Here is a 13,195-nt window from a genome sequence, read left to right as displayed (position 1 = left end):
GCTTATAATGTAATGCTTCTTCTTATGAGGACTAACTTATGTTTCTTTCTACCTGCTTTGTGACCATCTGTGATTGTTAATAGCAGTTACCTTTGCTCTTCTGCTGCTGAATTAATGTATATAGGAGACAACTGCTATGTTATTAGGTAGCAGTGTCTGCAATCAGTGTACAAAAACTAGTAGAGTATTTATAAAAAAATATATCTTGATAAAGTAACATTATAGAATATATTGATAAACATGTATGTGTTTGACAAATCAATGTGATCATTTTTAGTTGTGTCTTCTTTGCTAATAGTTGTAATAATTTATAGTATTCATCTGAAATCAAAGAATTGAATTATATGTCTCTGTCATCTTATTCTGTTACAAAAACATACTTGTATCTTGTTATTATTTTAGTGATATTATTCCTGTCTTGCCAAAAAGGGATCTCTGTGCAGTGATGCTGATTACCTGGAGTCCTGATTTTGTTGTGAGGGTGGGGCTATGCTTTTAAAGCTTAAAGGCTCTTGGTTTATTCTCTGATCTTCGGAAATAGACAAATGAGATATTCTGCTAATCAGGAGCAGTAAAGGGGTTTAATGTAATCTAACTGGCTTATGCTGTCCTGTTACATACTGTTAATACCGTACAATGGAATGTTATCTACTTTTACACAAGACAGATTCAACAGGGGTTGGCGCACAATTCTTGCAGATTATTTCTACAAAACTGTCAAATCACACTATGAGATCATGAGGCCAACTGTTTGAGATCTGTTCTTCATATTACACTATGAAATGAAAAAATCAGGTTGTGCAAAACGTTTTCTGTGTGATCACCCAGGTACTATAATTTGTTACAAATTTACATTTAAACAGCAAATCTCAGAAAAACTATGGTATATATACTTTGAAAATACAAAATAAATTAGAAGTATAAAAAATATATAATGGTATGTCAATGGTATCACATTATTAAACTTTATTTTAATTTTGTGGCAATTTAACACATTTTATTAGTAAGAGCAAGAATTAACATAGTTTAAAAAAATATATATTGTTAAAATGTGAAAATATTAAAATATATTTATAATTCAAATTTTCCCAGATTGTCTAAATTTCAAAAACTATTTTAAATATAATAACCATCTACTAAAACTTAAAGGGACATGAAACTCAATTTTCTTCTTTCATGATTTAGAAAGGGCATCCTTTTTTTAACAACTTTCTAATTGACTTCTATTATCTAATTTGCTTCATTCTCTTGATATTCTTTGCTGAAAAGCATATCTAGATAGGCCCAGTAGTTGCTGATTGGTTGCTGCACATAGATTCCCTGTGTGATTGGTTCACCCATGTGCATACCTATTTCTATCAAAGGATATCTAAAGAATTAAACAAATTAGATAATAGAAGTAAATTGGAAAGTTGCTTAAAAAACATAATTTATGTAAGAACTTACCTGATAAATTCATTTCTTTCATATTGGCAAGAGTCCATGAGCTAGTGACGTATCTGATATACATTCCTACCAGGAGGGGCAAAGTTCCCCAAACCTCAAAATGCCTATAAATACACCCCTCACCACACCCACAATTCAGTTTAACGAATAGCCAAGAAGTGGGGTGATAAGAAAGGAGCGAAAGCTACAACAAGGAATTGGAATAATTGTGCTTTATACAAAAAAATCATAACCACCACAAAAAAGGGTGGGCCTCATGGACTCTTGCCAATATGAAAGAAATTAATTTATCAGGTAAGTTCTTACATAAATTATGTTTTCTTTCATGTAATTGGCAAGAGTCCATTCCATGAGCTAGTGACGTATGGGATAGCAGATACCCAAGATGTGGAACTTCCACGCAAGAGTCACTAGAGAGGGAGGGATAAAATAAAGACAGCCAATTCCGCTGAAAAAATAATCCACAACCCAAATCAAAAAGTTTTAATCTATAATGAAAAAAACTGAAATTATAAGCAGAAGAATCAAACTGAAACAGCTGCCTGAAGTACTTTTCTACCAAAAACTGCTTCAGAAGAAGAAAAAACATCAAAATGGTAGAATTTAGTAAAAGTATGCAAAGAAGACCAAGTTCTGATCAACAGAAGCTTCATTCTTAAAAGCCCAGGAAGTAGAAACTGACCTAGTAGAATGAGCCGTAATCCTTTGAGGCGGGGATTTACCCGACTCCACATAAGCATGATGAATCAAAGACTTTAACCAAGAGGCCAAAGAAATGGCAGAAGCCTTCTGACCTTTCCTAGAACCAGAAAATACAACAAATAGACTAGAAGTTTTCCTGAAATCTTTAGTAGCTTCAACATAATATTTTAAAGCTCTAACTACATCCAAAGAATGTAAAGATCTCTCCAGAGTATTCTTAGGATTAGGACACAAAGAAGGGACAACAATTTCTCTACTAATGTTGTTAGAATTCACAACTTTAGGTAAAAAATTAAATAAAGTCCGCAATACTGCCTTATCCTGATGAAAAATCAGAAAAGGAGATTCACAAGAAAGAGCAGATAGCTCAGAAACTCTTCTAGCAGAAGAGATGGCCAAAAGGAATATTACTTTCCAAGAAAGTAATTTAATATCCAGAGAATGCATAGGTTCAAACGGAGGAGCCTGTAAAGCCCTCAGAACCAAATTAAGACTCCAAGGAGGAGAAATTGACTTAATGACAGGCTTAATATGAACCAAAGCCTGAACAAAACAATGAATATCAGGATGATTAGCAATCTTTCTGTGAAAAAGTACAGAAAGAGCAGAGATTTGTCCCTTCAAGGAACTTGCAGACAAACCTTTTTCCAAACCATCCTGAAGAAACTGTAAAATTCTAGGAATTCTAAAAGAATGCCAAGAGAATTTATGTGAAGAACACCAAGAAATGTAAGTCTTCCAGACTCAGAAATAGATCTTTCTAGACACAGATTTACGAGCCTGTAACATAGTATTAATCACTGAGTCAGAGAAACCTCTATGACTAAGTATTAAGCGTTCAATCTCCATACCTTCAAATTTAATGATTTGAGATCCTGATGGAAAAATGGGCCTTGAGACAGAAGGTCTGGCCTTAACGGAAGTGTCCAAGGTTGGCAACTGGCCATCCGAACGAGATCCGCATACCAAAACCTGTGTGGCCATGCTGGAGCCACCAGCAGTACAAATGAACGCTCCATTAGGATTTTTGAAATCACTTTTGGAAGAAGAACAAGAGGCGGAAAGATATAAGCAGGTTGATAATTCCAAGGAAGTGACAACGCGTCCACCGCTTCCTCCTGAGGATCCCTGGATCTGGACAGATACCTGGGAAGTTTCTTGTTTAAATGAGAGGCCATCAGATCTATTTCCGGAAGTCCCCAGATTTGAATAATCTGAAGAAATACCTCTGGGTGAAGAGACCATTCACCCGGATGTAACGTCTGGCGACTGAGATAATCCACTTCCCAATTGTCTATACCTGGGATGTGAACCACAGAAATTAGACAGGAGCTGGATTACACCCATACAAGTATCCGAGATACTTCTTTCATAGCCTGAGGACTGTGAGTCCCCCCTTGATGATTGGCATATGCCACGGTTGTGACATTGTCTGTCTGAAAACAAATAAACAATTCTCTCTTCAGAAGAGGCCAGAACTGAAGAGCTCTGAAAATCGCACGGAGTTCCAAAATGTTGATTGGTAATCTCGCCTCCTGAGATTCCCAAACCCCCTGCGCTGTCAGAGATCCCCATACAGCTCCCCAACCTGAAAGACTTGCATCTGTTGAGATCACAGTCCAGGTTGGACGAACAAAAGAGGCCCCTTGAACTAAACAATGGTGATCCAACCACCAAGTCAGAGAAGATCGAACATTGGGATTTAAGGATATTAATTGTGATATCTTTGTATAATCCCTGCACCATTGGTTCAGCATACAAAGCTGGAGAGGTCTCATGTGAAAACGAGCAAAAGGGATCGCGTCCAATGCAGCAGTCATGAGACCTAAAATTTCCATGCACAAAGCTACCGAAGGGAATGATTGAGACTGAAGGTTTCGACAAGCTGAAACCAATTTCAGACGTCTCTTTTCTGTTAGAGACAAAGTCATGGACACTGAATCTATTTAGAAACCCAAAAAGGTTACCCTTGTCTGAGGAATCAATGAACTCTTTGGTAAATTGAACCTCCAACCATGTCTTTGAAGAAACAACGCAAGTTGATTCATGTGAGATTCTGCAGAATGTAAAGACTGAGCAAGTACCAAGATATCGTCCAAATAAGGAAATACCGCAATACCCTGCTCCCTGATTACAGAGAGAAGGGCACCGAGAACCTTCAAAAAGATCTTTGGAGCTGTTGCTAGGCCAAAAGGAAGAGCAACAAACTGGTAATGCTTGTCTAGAAAAGAGAATCTCAGGAACTGATAGTGGTCCGGATGAATTGGAATATGAAGATATGCATCCTGTAAGTCTATTGCGGACATATAATGCCCTTGCTGAACAAAAGGCAGAATAGTCCTTATAGTCACCATTTTGAATGTTGGTATCCTTACATAACGATTCAATATTTTTAGATCAGGAACTGGTCTGAAAGAATTCTCTTTCTTTGGAACAATGAACAGATTTGAATAAAACCCCAGGCCCCGTTCCAGAACTGGAACTGGCACAATTACCCCATCTGACTCCAGGTCTGAAACACATTTCAGAAACGCTTGAGCCTTTACTGGGTTTACTGGAATGCGTGAGAGAAAGAATCTTCTCACAGGCAGTCTTACCTTGAAACCTATTCTGTACCCTTGTGAAACAATGTTCTGAATCCAAAGACTTTGAATCGAATTGATCCAAACATCTTTGAAAAATCGTAACCTGCCCCCTACCAGCTGTGCTGGAATGAGGGCCGCACCTTCATGCGGATTTGGGAGCTGGTTTTGACTTTCTAAAAGGCTTAGATTTATTCCAGACTGGAGAAGGTTTCCAAACGGAAACTGTTCCTTTAGGGGAAGGGTCAGGCTTTTGTTCCTTATTCTGACGAAAGGAATGAAAACGATTAGCAGCCCTATATTTACCTTTAGATTTTTTATCCTGAGGCAAAAAGGCTCCCTTCCCCCCAGTAACAGTTGAAATTATTGAATCTAACTGAGAACCAAAAATGTATTACCTTGGAAAGAAAGAGAAAGCAACGTTGACTTAGAAGTCATATCTGCATTCCAAGACTTTAAGCCATAAAGCTCTTCTGGCTAAAATAGCTAAAGACATATACCTGACATCAATTCTAATGATATCGAAAATGGCATCACAAACAAAGTTATTAGCATGTTGAAGAAATTTAACAATGCTATAAGTATTATGGTCTGACACTTGTTGCGCTAACATCAGCCAAAGAAATAGCAGGTCTAAGAAGATTACCTGAACATAAATAAGCCTTCCTTAGAAAGGATTCAAGCTTCCTATCTAAAGGATCTTTAAACGAAGTACTATCCGCCGTAGGAATAGTAGTATGTTTAGCAAGAGTAGAGATAGCCCCATCAACTTTGGGGATTTTCTCCCAAAACTGTAATCTATCAGATGGCAAAGGGTACAATTTCTTAAACCTTGGAGAAGGAGTAAATTAAGTACCCAGACTATTCCATTCCCTAGAAATTACTTCTGAAATAGCATCAGGAACTGGAAAAACTTATGGAATAACTACATGAGGTTTAAAAACGAAATTTAAACGCTTATTAGTTTTAATATCAAGAGGACTAGACTCCTCCATATCTAATGCAATCAACACTTCTTAAAGTAAAGAACGAATAAACTCCATCTTAAACAAATATGAAGATTTATCAGTGTCAATAGCTGAGGCAGAATCTTCTGAACCAGATAGATCCTCATCAGAAATAGATAAGTCAGAATGATGGCGGTCATTTAAAAATTCATCTGAAATATGAGAAGTTTTAAAAGACCTCTTACGTTTACTAGAAGGAGGAACAGACAGAGCCTTCTGAATAGCATTAGAAACAAATTCTTTTACATTAACAGGAACATCCTGAACATTAGATGTTGAAGGAACAACAACAGGTAATGGATTATTACTAATGGAAATACTATCTGCGTTTGATAGTTTATCATGACAACTAACACAAACTACAGCCGGAGGAACAGTTACCAAAGGTTTACAACAAATGCACTTAGCTTTGGTAGAACCGACATCAGGCAGCGTCTTTCCAGAAGTAGATTCTGATCCAGGGTCAGGTAGTGACATCTTGCAATATGTAATAGAAAAAACAACATATAAAGCAAAATTATCAAATTCTTTAAATGGCAGTTTCAGGAATGGGAAAAAATGCAAAATGAAACAAGCCTCTAGAAAACCAGAAGCAACTAAAAAGTGAGACTGAAATAATATGAAAAAAACTGGCGCCAAGTATGACGCCCACATAACGCCCACATATTTTGGCGCCAAGAATGACGCCCATATTTTTTGGCGGCAAAAAAACATCCGCAACACACATACGTCAAAAATGACGCAATCACGTGAAAACCTCCGGCGCCAACTATGACGCCGGAAATGATGAAATTTTTGCACCAAAAAAGTCTCGCGCCAAAAATGACGCAATAAAGAGAAGCATTTTCTGCACCCGCGAGCCTAATATGCATTACCCCAAAAAATGAAACTGCCAGTCTGAAAGAAGGAATACTGATTATCCTGAATCATGGCAAATATAAGTTTTAACACATATATTTAGAACTTTACATATAAAGTGCCCAACCATAGCTTTGAGTGTCATGAATAGAAATAAGACTTACTTACCCTAAGACACTCATCTACATATAGCAGATAGCCAAACCAGTACTGAAACGAGAATCAGTAGAGGTAATGGTATATAAGAGTATATCGTCGATCTGAAAAGGGAGGTAGGAGAAGAAATCTCTACGACCGATAACAGAGAACCTATGAAATAGATCCCCTAGAGGAAGACCATGGTATTCAAATAGGCAATACTCTCTTCACATCCCTCTGACATTCACTGCACTCTGAGAGGAAAACTGGGCTTCAGCCTGCTGCGAAGCGCATATCAATATAGAAATCTAGCACAAACTTACTTCACCACCACCATGGGAGGCCAAGTTAGTAAAACAGAATTGTGGGTGTGGTGAGGGGTGTATTTATAGGCATTTTGAGGTTTGGGAAACTTTGCCCCTCCTGGTAGGAATGTATATCCCATACGTCATTAGCTCATGGACTCTTGCCAATTACATGAAAGAAATGTATTCTCTATCTGAATCATGAAAGAAAAATTTTGGGTTTAGTGTCCCTTTAACGGGACATAAAACTCATATTTTTTCTTTAATAATTTGGATAGAAATACAATTGTAAACAACTTTCCAATTTACTTCTATTAGCTAATTTGCTTCATTCACTTGGTATCCTTTGTTGAAGAAGCAGGAATGCACTACTGGGAGTTAGCTGAACACATCTGGTAAGCTAATAACAAGTGGCAAATATATGCAGCCACCAATCAGCAGCTTCTGAGCCTACCCAGATATCCTTGTCAACAAAGGAAATCAATAGAACAAAACAAATTACATAATAGAGCATGTGATTTTAAAAACATTTCCATTTTACTTTTATCTGAATCGTGAAAACAAAAAAATGTTTCATATCTCTAAATTTAAATGGAAAGAGGGAGAAACCAATGTGTTTATTATTATATATTATAATAGACGTTTCGTTAATGGCACTTTCTGTGACATCACCAGATATGCAAATGTGTATACATTATGAAATGTTTTTCAAAGATAACAGGTGTGACTTGTATCTGTATTAATGGTTTTCTGTTTAAATTAAATGGATAGTCTGAAATTATTGTATAAAATGTTTAATTTGTTTCATTACGTGTAGTTAAAAAAGCTTTGCAATATACTATAAAGGGATATTAAACAGTATGAGATTGGAATATAAAATATTGTTATGAGTAGTTAAAAAAAACTTTGTAATATACTTCAATGATTTATTTTGTCCCCTTTTCCTGTAATTTAAATCTGAGAATTGTTTTTTAAATTCCACTGAGTTTCTGTAAAGTACTGGAGGCCACCATGTCTGAACTTAAAGGGACAGTATACTTTAAAATATCTTTCCCTTAATGTGTTTCCAATTACTTTTTTTCCAACTCCAGAGTATAAAATGCATGATAATTTTATTTTTAAGGTTTATTTCAGGGATAGGCAAAGTGTCCGTACACGGACACTGGTGTCCGTGACTAGACCTTGCAGTGTCTGCCACCTGTTTTGCGGCAGGGAGGTAGGAGTAGGACAGATAAATGCTGGTCCTGACTCCTCCTTGATGCATGCAGCGCAATGTTTTGTGGGGTTGGGGCCGCGCCGATGTGACGCCGCTCAGTAGCAGGAAAGTCAGAGATAGAGAAGTAGCAAGCTGCCTGCAGTACATGTAACCTGTGTCAACCACCCATGAGTCGTGTCGTGACCCGTCCCAATTCCTTGATCTCTGGTGCAGCTTGGTGCTGGTGTCTGTGAATAGAAAACCGCTGCCTGCTCTGACAAACCTTACCTAACCAAGTAAATAACCAACCATGATGATCATGCTATTAACATCAAGTGCATCCAGTACCCTTTCGGTAAAGAGTGTTTTTTGATGTATTTAATTTTGGTGTCCTTCACTAAGGTCTGTACTTTGGAAAATATCCGCCACAGCCTTGGTCCATGCCTATCCCTGGTTTATTTGTGTGTATGAAATAACTGATTTTGTGTTTTGAAGCCACAACCTAATAAAATGGGTTGAGCTTGTTGGTATAATCAGATATCATTACTTAATCACATTGTGTACATATACATGCTTCTTTATCTTATATCTGTTCATAAACCAATAACCAATACTTGGAGAGAACAATTGAAAATTAAAATTTTATTACCTTATCTCTTCTATACCCCACTGGGAGTGTAATTTATTCTGCTGGTTGTGTTTACACAGCTTATCTATAGCTTGGCCCTAAGGCCAGAAACTTTCAGAATAGGTGTGGATACCACAGGCTAAATAAACTATTTCAAATGCCAAAATAAGGGTAAAGTAAATACTTGTAAACAAATTAATACACTCCAGCAGGTAAAGTGGATCTTTGGGAACAACTTAAAGGGGAGTAAACTGTCCCTTTAAGTTTTAACCTTACCTCACTGTCCTGCTGCAAACAGTTAGTAACATGTAAAACAGGCAATAAAACAGACTAATCAAAAAAGGTCATGTGGGTTTCTACAAAGCCTTTTCTATACAAACTCAACTTTATTGCCCATTTTATATATCTTTCCCTAATTGTTCTCAGCAGAAGACAGAGATAAATAGAAAACTAGTTCAAACATGGCGGAACCCGTTACTTTATAGAATAAAGAATACCCAATAGAAACTAAACTTTTACACTTACATCATCAATATTTAAACCACGAATATAGTAGTAAAAATACAGCTACATTTTATTCTAAGGCTAATCTTTCCTTCGAATACATCATGTCTAGCAGTCTAGCATCTATTTACTGTTTAATATTAATTTAATATTTAATAACACATTTGTTGTTGTTCACAATTTTACTGAGTTTCTATAAAGTAATTTGCTCTACCATGTTTTTCATTTAATTTTCTCTCGTGCACAATTAGGGACATCTATAAACAATGCTGTGCAAAAACTCTGGCCTAGATTACGAGTTGTGCGTTAGGGTTAAAAAGCAGCGTTAAGAGTTCCTAACGCTGCTTTTTAACGCCCGCTGGTATTACGAGAGTCTTGAAGGTACAGGTGTACCGCTCACTTTTTTGGCCAGACTCGGATATACCGCGAATCCACTTACGTCAATTGCGTATCCTATATTTTCAATGGGACTTGCATAGCGCCGGTATTACGAGTCTGCCAAAAAGTGAGCGGTAGACCCCCTCCTGTCAAGCCTGGTACCGCATTTAAAACTCAGTAGTTAAAAGTTTTACACTACAACGCCGTAGCATAAAACTCTTAACTAAAGTGCTAAAAAGTACACTAACACCCATAAACTACCTATTAACCCCTAAACCGAGGCCCCCCCCACATCGCAAACACTAAAATAAATATTTTAACCCCTAATCGGCCGAACATCGCCACCACTATAATAAATATATTAACCCCTAAACCGCCACACTCCCACCTCGCAAACATTAGTTAAATATTATTAACCTCTAATCTGCGGTCCCTAACATCGCCGCCACCTACCTACATTTATTAACCCCTAATCTGCCGCCCCCAACGTTGCCGCCACTATATTAAATGTATTAACCCCTAAACCTAAGCCTAACCCTAACCCTCCCTAACTTAAATATAATTACAATAAATCTAAATAAAATTACTACAATTAAATAAATAATTCCTATTTAAAACCAAATACTTACCTATAAAATAAACCCTAAACTAGCTACAATATAACTAATAGTTACATTGTATCTAGCTTAGGGTTTATTTTTATTTTACAGGCAAGTTTGTATTTATTTCAACTAGGTAGAATAGTTATTAAATAGTTATTAACTATTTAATAACTACCTAGTTAAAATAAAGACAAATTTACCTGTAAAATAAAAACCTAACCTAAATTACACTAACACCTAACACTACACTATAATTAAATGAATTAACTAAATTAAATACAATTAATTACAATTAAATAAAATTATCTAAAGTATGAAACCCCCCCACTAAATTACAGAAAATAATAAAGAAATTACAAGATTTTTAAACTAATTACACCTACTCTAATCCCCCTAACAAAATAAAAAAGCCCCCCAAAATAAAAAAAACACTAGCCTACACTAAATTACAAATAGCCCTTAAAAGGGCCTTTTGCGGGGCATTGCCCCAAAGTAATCAGCTCTTTTACCTTTAAAAAAATAAGTACAAATACCCCCCCAACATTAAAACCCACCACCCACACAACCAACCCTACTCTAAAACCCACCCAATCCCCCCTTAAAAAAAACTAACAATAACCCCCTGAAGATCACCTTACTGGGAGACATCTTCACCCAACCGGGCCGAAGTCCTCAATGAAGCCGTCCTCCAGACGGGCAGAAGTCTTCAAGACATCCGATTGCATCAGCAAATAGGATTTTTTCTACCTTAATTCCGATTGGCTGATAGAATTCTATCAGCCAATCGGAATTGAAGGGACGCCATCTTGGATGACGTCATTTAAAGGAACCTTCATTCAGTCGTCGGCCGTGGAAAGAAGAGGATGCTCCGTGTCGGATGTCTTGAAGATGGACCCGCTCCGCGCCAGATGGATGAAGATAGAAGATGCCGTCGGGATGAAGACTTCTGCCCGTCTGGAGGACTACTTCTGCCCGGTTGGATGAAGACTTCTGCCCTGTTGGGTGAAGACGTCTCCCGGTAAGGTGATCTTCAAGGGGTTAGTGTTAGTTTTTTTTAAGGGGGGATTGGGTGGGTTTTAGAGTAAGGTTGGTTGTGTGGGTGGTGGGTTTTAATGTTGGGGGGAACTGTAATTTTTTTTTCTGGTAAAAGAGCTGATTACTTTGAGGCAATGCCCCGCAAAAGGCCCTTTTAAACTAACTATTTAATAACTATTCTACCTAGTTAAAATAAATACAAACTTGCCTGTAAAATAAAAATAAACCCTAAGCTAGATACAATGTAACTATTATTTATAGTGTAGCTATCTTAGAGTTATTTAAATTATATTTAAGTTAGGGGGTGTTAGGGTTAGGGTTAGGTTTAGGGGTTAATAATTTTATTATAGTGGTGGTGACGTTGTGGGCGGCAGATTAGGGGTTAATAAATGTAGTTAGGTTGCGGCGACATTGGGGATGGCAGATTAGGGGTTAATAAATATAATGTAGGGTTCGGCAATGTTGGGGGCAGCAGATTAGGGGTTCATAACTATAATGTAGGTGGTGGCGGTGTCCGGAGCAGCAGATTAGGGGTTACTAATATAATGTAGGTGTCAGCGATGTCGGAGGCGGCAGATTAGGGGTTAATAAGTGTAAGATTAGGGGTGTTTAGACTCGGGTTCATGTTAGGGTGTTAGGTGTAGACATAACTTTTATTTCCCCATAGGAATCAATGGGGCTGCGTTAGGAGCTTTACGCTGCTTTTTTGAAGGTGTTAGGTTTTTTTCAGCCAGCTCTCCCCGTTGATCCCTATGGAGAAATCGTACACGAGCACGTTTTACCAGCTCACCGCTAACGTAAGCAGCGCTGGTATTGAGGTGAGATGTGGAGCAAAATTTTGCTCTTCGCTCACTTTTTTGCGGTTAACGCTGGGTTTCTAAAAACCCGTAATACCAGCGATGTCTGTAAGTGAGCGGTGAGCATAAACTGCTCGTTAGCACCACACAGCTTCTAACGCAAAACTCGTAATCTAGGCGTCAGATAATTATTTGAACAATCCTATATTCCACACAGCCTAGTTTGCACACTTTTGTATTGCCTGATTAAAGGGACACTGTACCCAAAATTTTTCTTTCGTGATTCAGATTGAGCATGAAATTTTAAGCAACTTTCTAATTTACTCCTATTATCAAATTGTCTTCATTCTCTTGGTATCTTTATTTGAAATGCAAGAATGTAAGTTTAAATGCCGGCCCATTTTTGGTCAACAACCTGGGTTGTCCTTGCTGATTGGTGGATATCCACCAATAAAAAAGTGCTGTCCAGAGTACTTAAACCAAAAAAAAGCTTAGATGCCTTCTTTTTCAAATAATGATAGCAAGAGAATGAAGAAAAATTGATAATAGGAGTAAATTAGAAAGTTGCTTATAATTTCATGCTCATTCTGAATCACGAAAGAAATATTTTGGGTGCAGTGTCCCTTTAATATAGGTCTTTTATTGTACTCAGCAGAAGACAGAGATAAATGGAAAACATAGGTGTAAACATGGTGACAACCCATCACTTTATAAAAACTAAACCTTTACACTTATAGCTTAAATATTTATTATTCAATACTTAAACAACTAATACAATTTTAAAAATACTTCTACATATTATTAGGCTAATCTTTGCTATGAATACTTAATTTTGTCTAGCATGTATCCTTTTTTAATTATTTCTTTTAGAATTTAGCTAGTAAGTGAGAGGTTGTGGTTAAGTTTCATTGGGCTGTGCTGCCACCTATTGTTGGCTATTCAGTAGAGCAAATTGCTGAATTTATAAAAGGGGCCGTCTAAGCACATTTGTTTGGCCTTAATCATAAAATGTAATCAT

The sequence above is a fragment of the Bombina bombina genome, chromosome 6 (genome assembly GCF_027579735.1).
Source record: "Bombina bombina isolate aBomBom1 chromosome 6, aBomBom1.pri, whole genome shotgun sequence".
Classification (NCBI taxonomy): Eukaryota; Metazoa; Chordata; class Amphibia; order Anura; family Bombinatoridae; genus Bombina; species Bombina bombina.
Note: the sequence above shows the minus strand (reverse complement) of the source record.